Here is a 22,079-nt window from a genome sequence, read left to right on the forward strand (position 1 = left end):
TCTGTGTGATTTTCTTTGGGGCTTGCTGGCTTGTTGGGGTACCGGGCAGGACAGAAACCCCAACAAGCCGGTCTTCATGTTACAGCAGGCTAAGCCAGGTGTGGTGATACACACCTTTAATCACAGCACTTGGGAGGCAGAAGCAGTAGATCTCTGAGTTCGAGGCCAGACTGGTTCTACAAAGAACTGTCTTCCAGGACAGCTACACAGAGAAACACTGTCTCAAAAAGAAAGAAAAAGGGAGGGAGGGAGGAAAGGACGGACGGAAGTAAAAGAAAAGGAAAGGAAAGGAAAGGAAAGGAAAGGAAAGGAAAGGGAAGGAAAGGAAAGAAAGCAGGCTGAACAAGTCATCAGGAGCAAGCCAGCAAGCAGCACTCTTCCATGGCCTCTCTGCCAGTTCCTGCCTCCAGGTTCCTGCCCTGTTGGAGTTCCTGCCTGACTTACTTCCGTGATGAACTGTGATATGGAGGTGTGAACCAAACAAACCTTTTCCTCCCCAAGTTGCTCTGGCCATGGTGTTTCATCACCTAACTAGTACAAGAACTTCCATTATCAATCACATGACACATTCTCTCTTCAGGGGCTACTCAGGCCAGGCCTGCAGCCCAAAAAGCACCGCTGGTTACAGCAGTCTCCTTGCTAGGAGAAACGTTCTGGTGGCTAAGAGCCCAACTGTGAGTCACAGCCAGTCCCTCCACCAGAGGATGTGCCATTCCCTCCCTGTTCCAGTGACATTTTGAGTTTCTCTTCTCACCACTTCAGATGTGGCGGGTGGAGGTGGACGGGAGCCTTGAGCTAAACACGCGCAGAGGAAGTGTCAGGTACAACAATCCTGAATTGGAAGCATTCAGAACACCAACCCAAAAGACGGGGTGTATGAAGCCCAAGCCGAAAGAGTGAACTGCAGAACCACCCCCCAACCCTGGAGCAGACACAGAACCAGTCCACCCCAGGCAGCCTGGTCTACGCTTGACCCTGAGTCAAGGTCTCATTGCACTGTGCTGGGCAGTTTTCGGTTGTTAATTTCGTTTTTAAGTCCCAACATCAACATTTACAGACTCCAAAATCTTAAGCAATTGATCAGCCTCTGTGTGTTTCTCAGTTCCCCGCTGTGTCAGTCAGGGGCAGAGATGGTGTCCCCTTACAGGGCTGTGAGAGGATTTGGATGAGAGCACGCAGGAACACCCCCACTGAATGGAAGGGAACTGTGGGTAGGCATCTGCCTCTTGACTGCACCAAGAGAAACTGGGGTTTAAAACCCCAGGACCCATATTTCAAAATATAGTCATACAGCACACACCTGTAAGCCAAGTACATCAGAAGGTGAAGACAGGAGGCTTCCGGGCTTGACGGACAGTCAGACTAAACTAGTTAGTGAGCTTCTGAGTGACTAAACAGAGTTACTCAGAAACTTAGAATGTAAATTCAACAGTGTTTTAAAGAGTAAGTTAAGGGGCTAGAGAGATAACTGCTCTCCCAGAGGACCCAGGTTTAATTCCCAGCACCCACGTGGCAGCTCACAACTGTCTATAAATCCAGTTCCAGGGATATATAAAATAAAGTTGAACAAATATAAAACAAAAAGTAAGTAAATTTATAAAAGTTCCATCATTGACCTCTAGCAGCCATGTGCACATACGCATGCACATAAGTGTATACAGAGAGAGAGATACAGAGACAGAGACAGAGACAGGCAGACAGACAGAGATGGAGAGACAAAGAGAGATTATGCGTAAAGACTGATATACACAGATATCTTATGCAACATTATTCCTAATAGGAAAATAATTGGGAAAATCCAACTAGCCCAAAATAGAGAAATGGCTCCATACGACAGGTTGAAAGAGCAGAGGACTGCGTAGTTGTGAGAATAAAGGCTGTCCGTGGAACATCCACGGCAGAGCACCCTTCTCGTGAATCGTGTGCATCGTCGGCCCTCTCAACTCATTGACTGCATCTACAGAGTCAACTGATGAAACGTAGAAAATACCTGGCGGGGGGGTGTGAGTGCAGCTGTACTGAAAAGTGCAGAATTTCTGATCACTCTACGGGTGTTCCCGCAGAGGCCTGATGAACTTGAGGACCCACACAGTGCCGGCCAGGCGACACACACAGCAGATGCAGGCATGTGGGGGTCGAGACTAGGGAGCTAGAAAGAGTCCAGGGCTGTGTCCTGGAGAAGGCTGGCATACTTTGCTTCTCTAATACTGCCATGAACACCATGACCAAAAGCAACCCAAGGAGAAATGGCTTGGTTTAACTTATATAGTACAGTCTAATCATAAAGAGAGCCAAGGCAGGAACTCAAAGCAGGAAGCTGAAGGCAGGAACTGAAGCAGAGATCATGGAGAGGCACTGCTTACTGACTGTTCCCCGAGGCTTGCTCTGTCTGCCTTTGTAGCACAACCCAGGACCACAAGCCCAGGATGGCACAATAGCCTGAGCCCCTCCCACATCAATCACTCATCAAGAAAATGTCCCATTGACGTGCCCACACCTAATCTGATGGCGACAACTCCTCGGTTAAGGTTCCTTCTTCTCAGGTGGTTTGTGTCCAGTTGACAAAAAGCAACCAGCACCAAGGCCCTCCCAGTGGGACTGCCCAAGGCTTGAGGCTGGACGATGGCCACTTGGTCATGCTGTAAGAGCAAAGATATCCCACAGATGGGCCTATAAACCCCACCCATGCTTTAAATGCTTGCAGTTAACAAACTGCTGCTTTGAGCATTAAAATCCTGCTTGGAATCCATCCCGAAGTCTACACTCAAAGAGATGATTGTTAATACGCAGCTCAAGCCAAAGGGCTCTCTACCCATGGCTGTTAGGTTGAGCCTTGTGTCTCAAGGGAGCTTCTAAGAGAGGCCTGTCTCCAAGACCAGGGTGTCTCTCTCTTCCTCCTTCCATTCTCTTCCTTCTCCCTGCCTGCCCCCTCTTCTCCTATCTCCTACCCTCATCTCTTCCTTCCCCCTCCTTCTCATCCAGCCTTTTCTGACTCCCCCTCCCACATGCCCCCACACACACACACACATCTGAGCCCTGAAAAATCTATGGAGTTTTTAATGGCTCCAGATAGACACACTTCTTCCTGGAGTTAACCTTCTTCCTGTCACCTGGGACTCTATAGTTGGTTCTAGAACTCTGGTTGAGACATGAATTACCTCGTTGTTACTGTAACACAAAGCCTGCACTCCTTAGGAAGGACTCGGGGGTGCTGTGAAAGCCAAGGCAAACCCCTGCCCCTATCCAGGTGTGCAACCCTTACACCTATTAGAGCCTCCAGTGACCCTCCCAGGAACCGAGAAGACCACATTACCCTTACCTGAGGAGGCCTCACCCTCCATAACCTGCCATAGTAACCCTGGGCTCTCTTTCTGTGCCCTCGGACCTGGGCAGCTGATGAGATCAATGTACAGCAGAGCCACCATCTCTCTGCCCTCCTGTTCCTGCCTGGAAAAGACCGTAGCCCCCAAGAATCCTATGACCTCTGACCTCAGTGCTTCATGGCACACCCAGCTGGCCTCCCACTGCCTTCACCTGGATCCAGTGGCCAGATGTTTCTAGAAGGTGGGGAAAAGTCACCATTGTAGGGATGTGTGTTTCCAGTCCTAGGAAGTGTGCGCTCTGTTAGATTTTCCTCCCTCCCTCATTGCACACCCATGTGCCAAGCCCCATTAATAGGTACTGGGGCCATGGAACAGCAACCTCCAGGGAGCTTCTACTCCACCCCACTCCCATGGAGCTTTAGTGGTTTTCAGAACCAGAGCTATTCGAGAGTTCACAGTGCATGATGGGATTCTAACCTCCTCCCAGGAGAGCTTGGAAGTCCCATTTGCAGAAGGCTGGCAGAAGGGACCAGAGAAAGGAAAGAGAGGGGAATGGTCTAGGCAGGCAAGGGATGCCACTATGTAGAGCTGGGTTAATAAAAAATAAAATAAAAGCTACTCTACTGTGGGGGCTAGAGATGAAGTTCAGTTGATAAACCGCTTGTCCAGCCTGCAGGAAGTCAATTCAATCCCAAGTGCGGTGTAAACCAGGTGTGGTGGTGAAGCAGCTGGGAGGTAGAAGCAGGAAGATAAGAAGTCCAAGGCCATCTTCAGCTACTTAGAGAGTTCCAGGTCAGCCTGGGTTAATGAGGCCCTGCATCACAAAGAAAGGTTACTGTAACCACAGTGTGGAACCACAGAGAAGAAGGAAACAGGCAAGACTCAGACTTCCAGGACTGAGATGTGCCCATTTCTTGGGGCTGAGTCATTGGTAAGGAACCTGTGTGCAGGACCACAGGCCTGACCCTGAACGCTGGTCCCTCCTGAGACTTCCCTGGCCATGCCCTTACTGTTCAATGACCTTTTTGAAGCCAATCCAGACAAATAATCTAAGACAGCTCTCTTGGATCAGACAGAGTGCAGGGAACCTGGAGTCACCAATGAGGGTGGGGAAGCTCAGTGTGGCTGAGGGGGCTGTGTCCCCAGGGACTCTGAGCCCAACCCCTTCATGGCAGCCTGGGGCGACTCAGAGAGCAGGACAAAGGGACATCCTCTTCCCACACCTTGCACCTTCCAGTCACACTGTCACACCCCAGATGGCACAACCCTGCCCCTGGGTGTTGCAGCTGCGGGGGAGGGGTGCTATGTTTAAGGTGTTGTCCTGAGTTATTTCTAAAATCCTGCTTCTCCTCCGTGGCTTGTAGAGGGTCTAAGTGGGCAGGGTCTCCTAGAATCAGGTCTGTGGAGAGCAGGGCTTGGCTGAGGCCACGTAGAAGCGGTAGGTCAACCAAAGTGGACAGGCCTGGGGCACGTAGTGCTTTTCTGGCCACACGGAGCCAGGGGATATCACTCTCTCTGGGCTCTGCAGTGACCACTAGCCCCTCCCCCTCCCCCCTCCCAGCACCCATCCTCCCTGGACTCCACTGCTCCCAGACACCTCTGTTCCGGGCCCTCCTATCCTCATGTCCTCCTGGCTCCCTGTCTGGCTTAGCAGTTCTCAGCCCCACAACCCAAGCAGTCCATTCTCCCTTACTCTCTTTCACATCCAAATGCCATGCTCCTTTCTCATTGTTTGGGTCCCTTTGGCTGTAAGCAGGAGCTTGTTAAAGTCCAGGTTACATCAGAACTTTATAGCCTAAATCAGTTGCCGTGTATTGAATTCAGATTGTGCGGCTTGGTGGCACGTGCCTTCACCTGCTGAGCAACCTCACCAGCCACCAGTGAGGTCTACTACAAGGAACTGACTCTCTAATGTGGGTGGGCCTCCTCCAAGCAGTTGAAGGCTTGGCAGAATTAAAAGACTGACGTCTCCCAGTAAGAATTCTGGTGGCCTGTGACCTGGGACATCAGCTCTGCAACTTCTGAAGTTGTCAGGTTCATGATCATAAGAGTCTAATTAAATGTTAATTTCCAAAAATATCCCCACAGAATCATTCCAAACAATGTCTCACTAAATATCGGGGCATCCCTGGGCCTAGTCAGGCTAGCATATAGAATCAATTATCACAGAAATGGGGATACGAAAAGCAGATAAGTCAGGAGGCTTGGCCTCCACTGTCTCCCCCTCACGATGAGGAGGCATCTCTGGGCCTCGGTTTCTCCCCGTCATCAGATGAGATGATGAACCTCTCTGTAAGGAAGGCTGTTATTGCTGCTGCGGCTGCTGCTGCTTTGGTACAAGGTCTCAGTATGTACCCTTGGCTGACCTGGAGCTCACTATGTTGAAGGCTGGCCTCAAACTCACAGAGATTCACCTGCCTCTGCCTCCCTAGTGTTGGGAGTAAAGGTACACTCAATATTATTATTATTATTATTGTTGTTGTTGTTGTTGTTATTATTACTGATCTAAGTAAATACCTAAAGGTCATGGGGCAGAATGAGACTTGGCAACCCGCCCCCATGCAGATGGGGTGGACTTGGGAGAAGAAAAAGACCAAACATCTTCCTAGGATGTTGATTTCCAAGGAGATTTATGAGCCCTCGCAGTCATTATTTCAAGGTGACTTATTAAGAAAAGAAACAAAGCACCCACAGCCTGCTCATGCACACTTCGTTCACTGGAAAGTGTTTGCAAGGCACAACAGACATCAATAACGCTGCCGGTGAAAGGGTAAATCTTCAAAGCCCGCCTATCTGTCCTGGGGAACTAAGACGCTTGATTCGCTTCTCCGGGAGCTCAGAAGTTTCCAAATAGATAACAGAATCCCCAAGTCCATTAAGCAAGGTAATTTACAGCCGTGGCAGGCCAAATGCAGGGAAATACATTAGAGCTTTTCCCCATTTGGCTTGTAGACTAGACATTATTCTGCGCACACTCGTGCAATGAATGCTGTTAGGTGACGAGGAGGAAATGGGTTAGTGGCCCTAACGAGTTGATGCCTCCCGCTCCCCCACAGGGCATTAATTCTAAGTGAGAGAGTTGTAGGAGGAGATAAGACTCTCAAGGCCCTGACACAGACACTGGGGACCTCATTGCAAGCCCATTAAGTGGGCATCGCCGGACACCACAACAAGAAGCGGGGGGGGGGGGGGGGGGGTGACTCGCTTTGACTCATTCTTCAAGCTATCCCTGGGAAACAAAGATGCAATTTCAAATACAAGGCTGCAGAAACAGTCAGAGGCCCTAGGGAGTATTTGGGGCGAAGAATTAAACCATAATACGATATTAAACACAAAGCAAAAAATGCTAAATGTTTTTTCACTTTTCACGTTTTGAAGACAGCCTAGAGTTTTGACTCTTTTCTCAGCCTTTTTCTCCATGGTACACCTTCCATTCCCACCCCCTCACACACACACACACACACACACACACACACACACACACACACACACACACACACCAAGTATTAGAGGTCATTTCCAGAGGTGGCAGAGAGCCAGGCTTGTGAGTAAGGAACCACAGACAGCATAGATTTCTTTTTTGTTTTGTTTTGTTTTCCAAGATAAGGTTTCTCTGTGTGGCTGTCCTGGAACTCACTCTGTAGACCAGGCTGACCTCAAACTCAGAGATCCACCTGGCTCTGCCTCCTGGATGCTGGGATTTAAGGTGTGCACCACATAGATTCTTTTTAATATTTTATCTTAGCCCAGCTTAGAGCAGCCTTAGAGATGAGAGACGGGAGCAGGAGAGATGGCTCCACAGTTAAGAGCACTGCCTGCTTTCGTAGAGGTCCCGAGTTCAGTCCCCAGCACCCAGAACTCCAGCCCCAAGGGATCTAATCCTTCTTGTTTCTGTAGGCACCCACACACACAGATACACACATACACATAAATAAAAATAATCTTTTTTTAAAACTGATATTCTCTGGATTTAACCTTTTTGTGAGCACTTCTGTGACATCTTCAGAGAACCAGCATGGGACATTGAGTTGCATTTCCCACTGACTCACTGCCTGGCTTCTTCCTCAGCTTCTGGGACAACGGAGAGTCTATCTGTCCTTGAAGTCACCTTCCCCGCTGAGGATGCCTTCTCTTATCCAAGATGGCCCCTGTTCCACGTGCCCATGTCTACTCTACAAGAACACTTGGGTATCCAGGCCAAGCTCACCTCCTCTTGGCCCCTCCCCCTTGTCTGCTCCCCCCCTTCTCATCCTACCCAGCCCTTTGTGCCTCACTTCTTCAGCCCTCCCCATCTCCATACACCAACTCAGGCTAACCAAAAGGTCTTCCTGAGGTCCTTGCTAGGCTAGCATCATCAGATGAAATAGGTAAAAAGTTTCTTTTTTGGATCATCAAGACGGCTCACTGGGTAAACTGTCATTAAGCCTGAAAACCCAGGTTCAAGCCTTTGGGACCCACATAGTGTAGGGAGAAAATCACCTCCCACAAGTTGTTCTCTGAACCCCACACACAAGCTGGGAGATGCGTGTGCCCACATCTATACACACATAATAAAAATGTAGGAAATTTTAACCTGCTTAATATGCATAGTCAATTACATTCACATGAGTATATGATACATACCAGCGTCGGGCAGAGGACCAGGCGACAGCAGAATGGTAGCGATTTCATTGTCAGCATTTGCTGTTTTTACTGTTTGAGTTCATCTGCCATACATGTTTTAGCAAATCCAAAAATAATATGTAGCACACTTTAAATATGATTTTTAAAATATATATACATTATATATATATGTATTATATATTATATATACATAATATATATTTTTTTAAGACAGGCTATACACTGTATAGTCCAGGCTGGTCTATAACTGACTGTGTAGCCAAGACTATCCTCAAACTCACAATAATCCTCCTGCTTCATGTTCCTGAGAGCCAGGTTTACAGGTGTGTGCCACTACCATGCCTGACTCAAACTGGATTTTTTTTTTCAAAATGTCTCTTTTCTTCCTGATCTTGCTGGACTGTGTCCAATGGAGTCTTTTCTGAGCCCAAACTCAGGGGTCTGCATTGTCTTGGCGATAATGGAGCAGAGAAAGGAGCCAGAAGCCCCACTAGTGATGAGTGTTGAGAAGCTGAGCAAATTCCTGCCCTTTCTGCCTCAGTTTCCTCCATCTCAGGATTCCAAGGAGTGAATTTTAACAGACCAAAGTCTAGCAGAATGGCTTCCTCGAATTTAAGGGACAAAGCCACTCCTCCCACTTCCAACATTCGCTGGAGTTGGGGACAGGACACTGCAGTGTGGGCGGTTGCACTCGATGACAAATCCATGTCCCTCCAGATCAGGTGGGTGGCAGCAACTGTCAGGGGAAACTTGTCTTCAGCTTGTCTGCCAGTCTCTTCAGAGCCCGTCCCCTAAAGTGTTAGCTCCAGAACTCAGTCCCTGAGAGATCTCCCATTGAGCCAACCTCTCTACAGCTTAGGGTCACCTTACATAATAGCTACCACAGATAGAATGATCACGATACACACTACAGTATCTGACATACATATTATATCACGTGTGGGATCTACATCACAGGATTCTCTTTTTAACCTTTTTTGCATTTATTTATCTACTTATTTACTCATTTACTTATTTATAATTTGCTGTGTACACCACAGCATTCTTGTGGTGGTCCAAGAACAACTTGCAGGATTGGTTCACTCCTTCCACCATGTAAATCCCAGCGATCGAACTCAGGTTGCCGTAGGATCCTTATGAGAACTAAATTGGTTAATCCATGTGAAGAACCTTGTCCATACTGGAGCATTCAAGAAATGCATTGTTAGTATTAATATCCAGAGTAATATTAGTATCAGTATAAGCCAAAGATACAACTGTTCCTAATGACTGTCCTGGTCAGAAATTCTGGGATCTTTTTTCCCATGTCTCAAGCATTGAAAGGCAAATCTCCCTGAAACAGTCAGTGAGGGGGGGGGGTGCACTGCCTTCTGTGCAGCTCACAGATACCCCCATGGCTGTGTGTGTGTGTGTGTGTGTGTGTGTGTGAGAGAGAGAGAGAGAGAGAGAGAGAGAGAGAGAGAGAGAGAGAGAGAGCAGCTTCCTTGGGCTCTGAACTCAGCACAATGGCAGCTAGACTAGAAGAGAAGCCAAGGTATGTGCAGCCAGAGACCTAAAACATGGGTGCTCCAGTTACTGTGAAACGGTCCTCACAGGCTCATATGTTTGAACACTTGGTCCCTAGTTGGTGGCATTGTTTTTTGGTTTTTTTGTTTTGTTTGGAATGCAGTCGAACCTTTGAGACTGGCTAAGTGGGTTGCTAAGATTGAGCCTTGAAGGCTATATCTATTTCAGCAGCCAGCCTGTGCTGTCTGCTTCCTACTCTACCAAGATATGAGGAGACTTGGCTTCATGCTCCTGGAAACATGCCATGAACTCCGCCATGAACTCCGCCATGAACTCCACCATGAACTCTGCCATGCCTTCCTCGCCAGTAAACTGACTTTTCACACTATGAACCAAGATGAGCCCCTCCTCTCTCCAGTTGTTCCTGCCTGTATCTTGCCATTGCCGTTCACCGCCTGAAGCTTCCAGGAGGTCCACTCTCACTGCCCAGCACTAGACACCCAGTTATCTCGGAGTCACGAGTCCAAGATGGATGAGCATCTGCTTCCAGTAGAGGCCCAGGGGACAGTGGAGGGTTTGGAGAGGCTACAAAGAGGAGTCGGGGTAATTTGAGCACGTAAATTGTTGTGGCCTGAATCTGGCTGCCCAGTCACGGTGCTGTTGTGGAAGGCTGTGGAACCTTCAGAACTTGTCTTGCTGGAACAACTGGGCCACTGGGGGCAGACCTTGAGATTATATAGTCTAGTCCCACTTCCTGTCTGTCCTGACTGCGGAAGCCATGTGACCCCAGCCACCTCCCACTCCTCCACCATGCCTTCCCTGCCACGAAGGACTGGGACCTCAAGTTGTCATTCAATGAAATCTTTGCTCGAGCTTTCACTAGTTATCTTGTGAGAGCGACTCCAAGAGTAAGCCACATGAGGGCTGGAGAGATGGCTCAGTGGTTAAGGACTCCATCTGATCTTCCAGAGGACCTGGGTTCAATTCCCAGCATCCACATGTGACTCCAGATTCAGGGGATCCCACACCTTCATCACACAGACATACATGCAGGCAAAACACAAATGCACATATATAAAATAAATAAATTATATATCAAAAAAAGAATCAGACTTAGCTGATCAATACAAAACAAATTCAATAATATTTTTTTTTAAAATCCAGGTGGTGGTGGCACTCGCCTTTAATCTGTAAATTCAAGGTCATCCTGGTCTACATAGTGAGTTCCAGGGCAGCCAAGGCTGCTACACAGAAAAGCCCTTTCTTGAAAGAAACAAAAGCAACAACAAAAAGGAATGACCCACATATGTACCGCAGTAGGCACTTCTGAGACGGGTTGCACACCTGCTGTGCTTCTGATCATCAAGCCAGAGCCTCAGAGATGAGTTAGGGAGGCCTGGTTTCTGAATCTCTGAATGCCTCATAGAAGTTGATCATCAGACATCCAGCCGTGTGTGTGTGTGTGTGTGTGTGTGTGTGTGTGTGTGTGTGAGAGAGAGAGAGAGAGAGAGAGAGAGAGAGAGAGAGAGAGAGAGAGAGAGAAATGATTTACCTTTGTCCGGACTATCTTTGCTATAACAAAAACTTCTCTCCGTGGAAAAACAGCCTTCAGAATCCCGAATGGGTGCCAATGTTGTCATACACACGCCACAAACCCGCACCTGGAGCCAGGCCAGAGCAGGGCAGTCAGCTTGAGTCCTGCCTTCTCACCACAGGTCAGAGTAGCCAAAGTCTGGCTCTACCACATTCCAGCAAAACTCTCCCTTCATCTTCAAAATGGGACCTGGGCACTGTGGGTCCCCAGGCTCCAAGAAAAAAGGACAGGACCATCCCATGGACTTCAGGTCACATCAACGCTAGCTATCCCAGACTTGCCTGATGGCCCACCTCAGATGGGCCTGTCCTCAACCACAGTGCACATCCCCAAGGTCACACGGGTACCAGTACATCCTCTGTAACATGAAGGGGCCTGCTTGTTGGGGTTTCTGTCCTGCCCAGCTCCCCACAGTCCGCAAGCCCCCCAAAAAAATCACACAGAGATCTCCATAAGTTATAAAACTGATTGGTCCATTAGCTCAGGTTACTTATTAGCTCTTGTAGCTCATATTAACCCATTATTCTTATCTATGTTAGCCACATGGCTCAGTACCTTTCTCAGCAGGGCAGCTCACATCTTGCTTCTTCAGTGATCTGGAAAGCTTCCTGCTTCTCAGAATACTCCTGTTCTCATCGCCCCGCCTCTACTTCCTGTCTGGTTAACCCACCTATACTTCCTGCCTGGCCAATCAGCTTTTATTTAAACATGATTGACAGAATACAGACAATTCTCTCGCACCAATCCTCAGTCTCTGATTCCTACCAGGTGGCTCCTTGTACATCTCTAAAGAAGAAGCTGTCAAGTTCCTTTCCTGAAATCGCTCAGCACCATCAGCTGAGACCACGCCACCCCTCAGCTCCATGGCTGTCCTTCATCCTTTCTGTTACTGTTGTTGTTGTTGTTTTTATTTTTTAAGACAGCGTTTCCCTGTGTGTCGCCCTGACAGTCCTGGAACTCACTCTGTAGACCAGGCTGGCCTCAAACTCACAGAGATCCACCTGCCTCTGCCTCCCTAGTGCTGGGATTAAAGGTGTGCACCACCACCATGATGGACGCCAGTGCCTGAACTCAGGATAATTTCAGGGAGAATGATGGATTCCTGGATCCTGGGCTTCTCCCAGGTTTGGGGACGTAAGGGTGGCAGTGGGAGTTTCTTCTGTATACCTATCTGTTGTAGACTTGGATTCACCGTCAAAGCCAGAAACATCATTCCAGGATCTTGGAGAAAAAATGCTAACACTCCCTTCTTCCTAAAAGTAGAAAAAGTTCACTCTACAGTGTAGTCATACTGCCCTCTGCTGGACAAATTTAGCATGACAATGAGGGCTTGTAATCGTGGGCTTTAACCTCTAAGCAAGCACTCAGTAAGTGTTTGTTTTGTTTAGTTATTAGCCATGAGCACCTCCTGGGCATCAGAGAAGGGAGAATGGAGTTTGGTCTGAGAAAGGCAAGAATACAGAGGTCCTGGACCAGGCCTAGGAAGTGAGCAGAATCAGGAAAGGCTGAAGAAAAGAGGGCGTGGACCCTGGCGAAGGAGCCAGAAGGACGTATGCCACTTCCTGCTAGAAGCTAATGTCCATGGACTCTGCTTAGCTGCCCATGTACACCCTGTGGGCCCTCCCACTACCACGGCAAGGCTCTGGCCAGCCCTGTCACCTGGAGCATGCACCTATGTGCTGAGTTCGTTGTCCCTGCTCCCAGAACAGACCCCCTGCAGTCCCCAGAGCTGAGCCCCTCTGACTCAGCTTGGCTGAAGCTCTACTGGACTGAATCTCAAATGAGCCAACGTGACCTTGCTGTTTCTAGTTCCATTGAGATAAGAAAACCCCACAAGAAGTCACTGAGAGAGTTAATAATTTAACAATGCAATAGACCTTGTAATTAAAAATACGCTGAAGGAGGCCACAAAGTGATTACAGTCATGTTTCAAGGGCCAATTACATCTGACTGGCTGAGTCAGAAGAGAGAAAGGGAATGGGGCCCACCAGGCCTCAGTGAGGTCACCAAACACGAGTGTCATTTCTAGTCCATGCAAACACATCAGGTGCACGCTGTCGATACTGGCAGACATCTGTTTTTCCCCAAGGACTTGGACCTGTCCCCTCTCCCTTGTCCCTTCTCCCTTTTCTGGGGCATTTCTGGAAAATCTCAAGCTTTACCCTACCCCACCCTTTTAGCCTCCCCTTCCTGGTGAGCTCTAGCGAGTATTATCCAATGGCCTCCTTGTTTTCTGTACCACACCAATGAATAAAGCAGTGTTCTCTCCCCAAGCCCAGTATCCATGCCTACCCCGCTGAGAACAGGGGGCAGCCTTGCAGCCGTGGCCCAGGTCTCAGCTACTGGCCCCCTGAGGGTCTATGTGTAACACGAGGGCCGGCTTGTTGGGGTTTCTATCCCACCTGGTACCCCACAACTGGCAAGTTCCAAAGAAAATCAATCACACAGAGATCTCTATAAGTTATAAAGCTGATTGGCCCATTAGGTCAGGCTTCTTGTTAGTCCTTATAACTTATGTTACCCCATTATCCTTATCTACGTTAGCACATGGCTCCGTACCTTTCTCAGCGTGGCAGCTCACATCTTTCCTCTTAGGTGGTCTGCGCAGGAGTGGCAGAGGAACCTCTCTGCTTCCCAGAATTCTCCTGTTCTCATTGCATCACCTCTACTGCCTGTCTGGTTTTCCCGCCTATACTACCTGCCTGGCCAATCAGCGTTTTATTAAAATACATGATTGACAGAATACAGACAATTCTCCCGTATCATCTATGCAGTTTTCTCTGTCTTCACAGAGTTCAGTGACCCACTCGACCCTCAAATCACAGCATCCCACTGGGTCCAAATATTTGTATTTGGAGGCTTTGGGGAATGTAATCTCCAGACCTAATTGTTTTCTTTAATTTTTAATGCATAAGCTTCGTTAATCCTGGTCATCATATCACAGATATTTCCTCCCTAGAAATAAATATGTCGTCTGATAAGTCTCGGCTTATCCATGGAAGGCACCGTGCGCATAAACACCACCCTGCCAGGAGTGATGGAGAAAAGGGTTACAGCGGGAGGTGCGGAGAGCAAAGCTGGGCAGCAGGGCAAGGAATGGCCAAGGCGCATATCACGCTGAACCCCAACCTGGCGGCTTTATTCACCAATGTGTCCAAAACAACTCCTCAAACGACAGCCCTACCTTCTTCTCCTTTTCTATACTGGAGTCAGAGGACCCAAAGGCCATGACCAAGAAAGTTATACAAGAAGTATAACTACACGATGCAATGAGGAAGCCAGGCCTGTGCTTCTGCAGGCCTAGCAGCTTCCTGAAGCCTGAGGCCCAGGGCCTATCAGACAGAACCCCCTTCATGAAAAACTGGAGTTTCAGAGAAAATTCAGGCACAGGAACCACAAGACCCATGCCAATTCCTGCCCCAGCGTAAGGGGGCACAGGAAAGAGAACTACTACCATTTTCTGCTTCTTAGAAACCTACCCACGGGGTGGGGGTGGGGTGCTAGAAGGCTACTGCTCCCACAGAAGACAGTTTGGGTCCCAGGGCCCATACCAGGTGGCTTACATACCACACCAGCTCCAGGGGATCCAATGCACTCTTCTGGGTTCTGTGAGCATCTGCACTCATGTGCACTCACACACACATATGCACACACGCACACACACATATAAATAAAAATAACTCTTACAGCCGGGCAATGGTGGCACACTCCTTTAATCCCAGCACTCGGAAGGCAGAGGCAGGCAGATCTCTGAGACCAGCCTGGTCTACAGAGTGAGTTCCAGGACATCCACGGCTGTTACACAGAGAAACCCTACCTCAAAAAAAATCAATAAACAAACAAATAAACCCTACAGAAAAACCCAGAGAGAGATTGAGATTGAGGGATTTTTGAGGATGCTGAGAGGCCAGGACCAGCCACCCTCACGGCAGTCGTCCTCTCAAAACACCAAGTGGTCCATATACTGTGTTCTTCTAAGAAAGGGAGTTCACTGTAAGGCTTTTTCTCAATTGTCTTTGGTGCTAAAACTTGACCAGAGAGCAATTTAAGTGCTGAGGCTTGAAGAATCTTGCCCTTGCCCGTGCCCTGTATCTGTAACTCAGCCCAAGGCCTGGCTCGGTATGCGCCATCATTAAATGCCTTCGGTGTGAATGGGCTGCCTATGGGTTCCTGGGGCTGAAGGAGATGCCAGGCTCTCTTTACTCTGCAGGTACAGGATGTCTTGGTGCCAGGCTCTGTGCTGGTGTTTGACTTGGCTGAGCCACCTTCCTAATGAACTCAAAGGCATCCCTTGTGGGCCCCTTCTTCTGGAACACTGCTTGTTGATATGTGGTTTTCTGCCTGCAGGCCCAAAGCCAAGAGCCTGGCTTATGTGTCAAAGACATTCAGCAGGAAAGTACCCCAGTACACATGCCTTAGAGAAGACTGTTGCCATCCCCCCTCCGTGGAGCACCAGGACAGCCTCAGACTCGGCCTCCCCGTAAACAGGCAGAATCGGATACTTAATGAGAGACAAGCAGACTTTCTTGTTGACAACAATAAGGCCAATGACTCCCAGGATCCCAAATACTCTTATCACCACAGGTCATGTGGGAGAACTGCCTTTGCTTGCAGTACGACTGTGAAAGCTCACACACACACATTCTCCAGCCCACCACGGCACTGTATTGCTGTCTGTGGGCACCCGACTGAGGCAAGGGACCAGGGAGGGGGGCTGACTCCTCCTCGTGCCGGTCTCAGCACCTCTACCAATACATTGTTCGTTTCATCCAGAAATAACCTGCAAAAGGGAGTTGGGGGAAGTTGGGGATGTAGCTCAGTTGGTAGAGTGCTCAGCTTCCATGCACAAAGCCTTGGGTTTGACCCCCAGCACAGTGTGAACCAGACCTGGTGGCATGTGCCTGGAATGCCAGCACTTGGGAGACAGAGGTGGAAACAGGAGCATCAGAAGTTCAAAGTCATCCTTAACTATATAGAGGTCAGCCTGGGGTACCTGCCTCAACAGGAGGAAGTGGAAGGAGATGAAGGAAAGGGAGGGAGGAAAGAAGGGGAGGAGAAACGGGGGAGCAAGTATGGCCCTTCTACCACAAACAACTATAAAACAGGGGCCAGGGAAACAACTCACAGGCAAAGGTACGTTCCATGCAAGCCTGGAGACTTCGATCTCAAACACACAGAAGTGGAAAAGGAGAGCGGGGCAGTGATGGTGCACACCTTTAATCCCTGGTCTACAAGAGCTAGTTCCAGGACAGGCTCCAAAGCTACAGAGAAAAACCAAAAAAGAAAAAAAAAAAAAGAGTGGAAAAGGAGAGCCACCTTCACAGAGTCGCCTCTGACCTCCAACCTCCAAGTGTGCCTGCAGCGCACACATCCACATGCATACCATGTACACACACAAACACACACACACACACACACACACACATGCACACACACACATGCACACAATAATAAACAAAGAATTTAAAAAAAAAAAACAAAAAACTAGAAATAAAATGAACAGAGCCTACAGGACCCATGTGGGACTCCAATATAGGCATTGCGGAAGCCCCAGAAGTAGAGAGGCAAGAAGAAATAAAAGAATATTTGAAGAAATAATGACCAAAAAGCTTCCCACATTGGACTAAGAACTCAGCACTCAGGAGGCAGGCAGGCAGATCTCTCTGAGTCTGAGGTCAGCCTGTCTACAAGCAAGTTCCAGAATGGCCAGGGCTGCAGAGAGAAACCTTGTCTCAAACCGGCACATCAAGGCAGTAGCTCACCGAACTCCAAGTAGGATGAACTCAGGAGGTCCTCGCCACCATGACACACTAGACCAAGCTGTGAAAAGACAAGGACCTTGAAGAAGCAAGGAGAAGCAACTCGCCACATGCAAGGGACCCCAGCAGGGTTACAAGCAGGAACTCATCAGAGACTCAGGAAACTGAAGACAATGCCACAACTAAGGTGCTGAAGGAGCTGCTGGCAGCGACACACACCTATAAATCCCAGCACTTGGGAGGCTGAGGTGGAAGGGTGGCCTGAGCTACACTGTGAGGACAAAGTCAGCCAGGACTGCATAGCAAGACCCTGTGCTCGGCATCTAAGAGCACTTGCTGCTTCTCCAGGGATTCTAAGTTCAGTTCCCAGCGCCGACATCAGGTGGTTCACAAATGCCTAGAACTCCAGACCAAGGAATCCAACTCCCCACTCCTGGCTTCTGTGACAAACATGCATGGGCGCATGCACACACACGTAAATATAAAATAAAGCCGATGAGATGGTCCAGCGGGTAAAGGCATTTGCCACCAAGCCTGATGATCTAAGTTCAATCCCTGGAACCTATAGAATCAAAGAGAAAAAGTGTCTCATACAATTTGTCCTCTGGTGTCCACATGTGAACACACACAAAATAAATCTAAACAAACAAACAAAAAAATGGACCTTGCCTCAACAAAACAAACTGAGACCAGAAAGAGAAGGGGGGTGGTAGGGAGGGAGATGGGGAGGCAGGGAGGGAGGTCAATCAGTTAAGATATTCACAAATTAATAAAAGATAAAAGATGTTTCTGAAAGGGGTAGCGGTGGTGGTGGTGGGATGGTGATGTTGGTGACACCAGAAGTCATGATAATGGGGGTGACGGCAGCGGTGATGATAGCCATGGTGGTGGTGATGGTGATCACGATGGTGGGTGGATGTGATCATGGTGATGGTGTGGTAGCTATGGTGATGATGGTGCCATAGGAGAATATTTCAGAGGGTTTCGAGTCTAGGGATGGAAACACTGCTCATGGGTATGTCTGCCCCACTGGATGCTATCCACGAGCTCTCTAGGTGGCCCACGCCATCCTCCCCATCTCTAGCATTATAAGACTTGTTTTGTTATCAATGAGACATTTCACTATGTGACTCAGGCTAGCCTTGAGCTCTCAATCCTGCCTCAGTTTCCCACATACTAAGATTACAAGCTTATGTTACAAACCTTGTAAAATCCTTATAAAGATGGTTTTTTAAACTTATTTTATGTGTCCAAGCGTTTGCCTGCAAATATGACTACTGTACCACATGCATGTTGGTACCCACAAAGGCCAGAAGAGGGTGCTGGATCTCCTGGAACTGCAGTTAGAGAAGTTTGTCAGCTACCATGTGGGTGCTGAACCCTGGTCCTCTGGAAGAGTAGCTCTTAACCACTGAGCATTTCCCAGGCTCCTTTATTTTAACGATGTTTATTATTTAGCCATTAATCCCAGCACTCAAATGGCAGAGGCAGGCAGATCTCTGAGTTCAAGACCAGCCTGGTCTACAGAGAGGGTTCCAGGACAGCCTGAGCAATGTTACACAGAGAAACCCTGTCTCAAAAAAAAAAAAAGTGTATTATTTTTTAAGTAAGTGTGTCTGTGTGGGCAGATGCCTGCAGCATTCAGATGAGGGCATCAGATTCCCTGGAGCTGAAGTTGACAGTTGGGAGCAGCCACGTGGGTGCTGGGAACTGCGCTTGGGTCCTCTGCAAAGCCAGTAGGTGCTCTCAACACTGAGCTGTCTCTCCTGCCCCACTGGAAAACATGTTGTGCTCTGCTGCAGCTTTACTTTGTATTGTATTTACTGTGTATAAGATACGTGTGTGTGAAGAATGCATGGACCATGGCATGTATGTGAAGGCCAGAGGATAACTTTAGGGAGTCAGCTCTTCCACCGTGCAGTCTCGGGCTCAAACTTCACATGTCAGACTCGGTAGCACCCACTTTGACCTGCTGAGCCCCTATCTAGCTCGAATACTCATTTTCCCCATAGCTGGCAGGGTAGCTGTCCGCGGATGTTACTAGCATAGCGCATCCTTTCTCCCTTTGCAAATCTGTCGTTTTTATTTTATGTGTAGCTGTTTTGCCTGTTCATGTATATACACCGTATGTGTGTAGTGCTGGTGAAGTCCAGAGGAGGGCATGTGATCCCCTAGATCTGGATTTACAGACTCTTATTAGCAGCCATGTGGACGGTGGGGATTGAACCGGGGCCTCTGGAAGAATAGTCAGTGTTCTTAACTACTAGTTAATGTTCCCTCCAAGCTGCCTTGCATCCTTTTTTAAAGCCATTTTCTTCACTTATTTGAAGTTACTCTACCCTAACAAAGTGTTTCAAACATTAAAAATAAAGACATCACAACTATAAACATATGTAAGTTAAACAACAGAGGCCCAGAATGTATGAAACAACCTGTGGATAGACGGGAACTAGACAGCGCTGTGATAATAACTGGAAACTTCCATAGACCACTTCATTAATGGATAGAGGAACTAAATGAAAGAGCAGTAAATGGGGCTGGAAGATGGCTCAGCAGTTAAGAAAATGTTCTTCTTAAACCCGCATCATTCCTAACTACATTCTAAGTATTTCTCCTTATACTTATAGATAAGAACAGGTCTCACCCCTCATTAAGAACATCAAGCAACAGATGGGGACCATTACAGAAAAACCACAACCATCAAAAGGCAGAGAACACGTGACGCTGTGGTGCCCAGTGGGGGCCTTGGATTCCCTGAGCTGAACACAACTGAAATCTACAACAAGCTCCTGTCCCTAACCCGATGACTGTGGGAAAACGGCTCCCTTAGGCTCACGGGGGTGGCACTGTTTGAAAGGATCAGGGCGGGTGGCCTGGGAGGAAGTGCTGTCACTGCGCATGGGCTTTGACCAGCGGTTCACCCTCTGCCTGATGCCTGCAGATCCAGATGTAGAACTCTTGGCTCCTTCTCCAGCACCATGTCTGCCTGTGTTCTGCATGTTTCCTGCCATGACGATAATGGACTAAACCTCTGAACCTATAAGCCAGTCTCAATTAAATGGTTTCTTTTATAAGAGCTGGTGTGGTCACAGTGTCCTAAGGCACAGCAGAAAGGGTGTAATGGCCAGAAGACCATAAGTTTGCAGTGTGGTTGCATCTCCTAGAAATATCAGAGAAGCTCTATCTGTCAGGCCTCATTGACATGGCTTCCTAAACAATACCAGGACAAGGACACACCAAAACATGTTAACATGGAATAGGAAAATCTTAGGGCCTCAACCCTGAATAAAGAGCTACAGGCATGGGGCTGGAGAGATGGCTCAGTGATTAAGAGCACTGACTGCTCTTCCAGAGGACCTGGGTTCAAGTCTCAGCACCCACATGACAGCTCACAACTGTCTGTAACTCCAGTGTCAGGGGCTCTGACACCTTCACACCAATGCACAGAAAATCAATCTAAATAAATTACTAAAAAAAAAAAAACTTAAAAAAAAAGAGAGCTACAGGCAACTAAAGAACGCTGAGCTGAAAAAGAAATCTTCCCAAGTGAAGACGGAATGTGTGCACCTGAGAGCAACCCTGCAGCCTGCATCTTGCTCAGTCCTCACTCCCCAAGCAGAGGAGCCTAAAGTCAGTTTCTCTCTCCATCCCTCCCTCTCTCTCTTTCCATCCCTCTCCCTCCCCCATCCCATTGGCCCATTGTTTCAAGACAAGGAGGGAGAAGAATGCGACTGGAAAGCTCTCTCTCCATCACCTAGTAGGGTCACATACATCTGGAAGGCTCAGCATGGCACAAACCTAACCCTGACCAACCGTGCGCCTCAGAGGAGCCCTAGGACTATAGCCCAGTCCTGCAGTTTCCTAAAGAACTCCCTCTCTGGTGGGCCAAGGCTTGTGCTGGCCCTTCTATGGCCAATGACAAGGTAAGAAATTTCTCCACCTATGACATCTCTGGGAACAACTAATCCACTTACTTTTCCTAACAGCTCTATGAACTAATCAATTACCCATCTCAGTACAAAGCTCAAGTTTGCCCAGCACTGGCTTCAACCCACACTCCTCCTTTCCCTCCATGACTTCCTCATCTGATTTTCCAGCAGATGAGCTAAGAGCAGCATGGACCAGCACTGCCTCAGCTCCAGAGAGAATGGAGCAGCATTGACCAGGACTACCTCAGCTCCAGAGAGGACGGAACAGCATGGACCAGGACTACCTCAGCTCCAGAGAGGACGGAACAGCATGGACCAGGACTACCTCAGCTCCAGAGAGGATAGAGCACCATGAACCAGGACCTTGGCTCCAGAGAGGATAGAGCACCATGGACCAGAACTACCTCAGCTTCCGTGAGGTTGGGACATTTAAGTCAGCCCTTGAGATACCTCTCTTCCTCCCAAGAAACTGACATGAATGTATTAACTTCTCCCTAAGATTGAAAATGGGAGGCCTCAACCTGGAGGCTAGATCTAGAGGGGGAATCCAGCACAGAGCCTGTGACTCCAAGGCACACTGGAGCTCCCACCCAAGGGCGCTATCTCCCTGGGGAGCCTCAGGTACCATGCTATCCACCTATGCACCAGGAAGTGTGGCACAAAAGAAGGGTGACAGGCGTGTCAGGACGTGAGTCAGCAGAAGACAGCGTCTCTGGAGTTCTCTACTAGGTTTCACTACAAAAGTACTAGGGCAACAGATGGCTCTGTGAACAGAGGCCTTAAAGGCCATTCGTGAGCAGCCAATAAACATGCCTGGGCTCCAACAGAGTTGCAGGAGCACTAGGCTTAGGGCTCATCAGGTAGAAACTGCTGAGATCAGACCTCAGTAACATAGGCTACCACCAGAGAATGCTACTGAGACCCGTCGGCACGGCCCTCACTCTGATCCCAACCTCTCCCCTCCTAAGTGAAAGTTAGAACACAAGTGAACAGAGCCTGAGTTAAAGACTGCGACACTGTGAATCTGGCCAGAGTTCTGCTCCGTCAAGCGACACAAATATCAACTGCTTCATGGGGATCCCTGAATGGGTACAAGCTGCTGCAGCATCAAAACCAGGCGGAAAAACTGAAGTGCAGCCTCCTCAACACGCCCGTCACATCCAAACACCTCAGAGGCCTCACCAGAGGCGGGCTTTATCTTCCCAGAGGGCTGTGACAGGTGTCACCCCGCAGACAGGTGTGTCCTCACTGCTAGCAGTGGCAGTAGACCAGAAGTCAACTAGACAATCCTGGAAGGAGCCAGGGGCTGAATTGCTTCTAATTTCTCAGATACCATATAAAGCTT

Source organism: Myodes glareolus, chromosome 9 (genome assembly GCF_982192425.1).
Source record: "Myodes glareolus chromosome 9, mMyoGla1.1, whole genome shotgun sequence".
Lineage (NCBI taxonomy): Eukaryota > Metazoa > Chordata > Mammalia > Rodentia > Cricetidae > Myodes > Myodes glareolus.